This window comes from Colobus angolensis, unplaced genomic scaffold (assembly GCF_000951035.1).
Source record: "Colobus angolensis palliatus isolate OR3802 unplaced genomic scaffold, Cang.pa_1.0 Scaffold180, whole genome shotgun sequence".
In the NCBI taxonomy this organism is placed as follows: Eukaryota; Metazoa; Chordata; class Mammalia; order Primates; family Cercopithecidae; genus Colobus; species Colobus angolensis.
Window position 1 is genome coordinate 1,219,091 of NW_012114933.1, and position 1,467 is coordinate 1,220,557.

At 40.1% G+C, this 1,467-nt stretch overlaps 1 pseudogene; it reads left to right on the forward strand.

Moving 5' to 3' along the window:
* Positions 1-417: 417 nt before the first annotated feature.
* On the forward strand, positions 418-898 carry LOC105509882 (annotated as a pseudogene).
* Positions 899-1,467: the final 569 nt, after the last annotated feature.

Consider the following 1,467-nt stretch of genomic DNA (forward strand, 5'->3'; position numbering starts at 1 on the left):
ATATCTGTCAACATGAATAAATCTAAAGACATAATGTGGAGTGGAAAAAGTTAGATATAACACACTTTATATACAGTTTAAAATTGCAAAAAGCACCATAAAATTTACATATGCATAAATATATAGCAAATGCTAATGAGAGAATAAGTCCTGATTTAATAATAGTGCTTACTTCCATGAATAGAAGAAAGGGAGTGGATAAAATTGAAGAAAATACAGACTCACAAATGTATATGTAATGTTTAATTGATTCTTTCAAAGTTTTCCAGAAAAAATATTTCATAATATTAAGGTAGTTATGCACAAGAGTGTTATATCACTTAATGTACTTGCTGTATGGTTGAAACATTTAAATAATAAATACTTATTTAAAAAAAGTTATTTCCAGCCCCGGCCCCAGACCCTACAGCCACCGAGATGTTGATGCCTAAGAAAAACCAGATTGCCACTTATGAACTCTTTTTTAAGGAAGGAGTCAGGGTGGCCAAGAAGGATGTCCACATGCCTAAGTAGCCGGAGCCGGCAGATAAGAATGTGCCCAACGTTCACTCATGAAGGCCATGTAATCTCTGAAGTCCCGAGGCTACGTGAAGGAACAGTTTGCCTGGAGACATTTCTACTGTGACCTCACCAGTGAGGGTATCCAGTATCTCCGTGATTACCTTCACCTGCCCCCAGAGATTGTGCGCAGCCGTCCAGAGACTGGCAGACCTCGGCCTAAAGGTCTGGAGGGAAAGCGACCTGCAAGACTCACAAGAGGTACGCTGACAGAGATACCTACAGGCGGAGTGCTGTGCCCCCTGGTGCCTAAAAGAAAGCTGAGGCTGGGGCTGGGTCGGCAACCGAATTCCAGTTTAGAGGTGGATTTGGACGTGGACGTGGTCAACCATCTCAGTAAAATTGGAGAGGATTATTTTTCATTGAATAAACTTACAGAGAAAAAAAATGTGCAAACCCAAAGAAAAAACAGTGTATTCACAAAAGGTGAGTTAAAGTTATTGAGGTTGAAATAAGACTGGCAGAAGGAAAGGAAAGGAAGTGAAACTGAACAAGATAGACAAGGCGGAGGAGGGAGCTTGAGAAAGAGATCCAGAGAAATAGGTAAGACCTGAAAGAAAAGATGAACTGGGAAAGTCTCAAATGATAAAGGATGAGAACGGAGAAGTCACACCAATTCAAGGCAGTGGCTCATGAGTCAATGGGAAACAAAATGGAAAACAGAGCCAGCACCGTCTGCAGACCACAATAGGAATATCAGCAAAGACATGTATACATCACTGTAAAGCAAGCAGTATGCAAACATGATTAGTTCCCTTCCTAAGGGTTGATATGCTAGGATAAAGTTAAGAACATTCTAGGAGCCAATTAGCAAAATGCTGCTATTAGAGTGTCTGGAAGAAAACTAGTGTTCTTATTGTTTCTCAAATCTAGTTTAATTGTGCTAGTAGAATGGTGCAGTGATATATG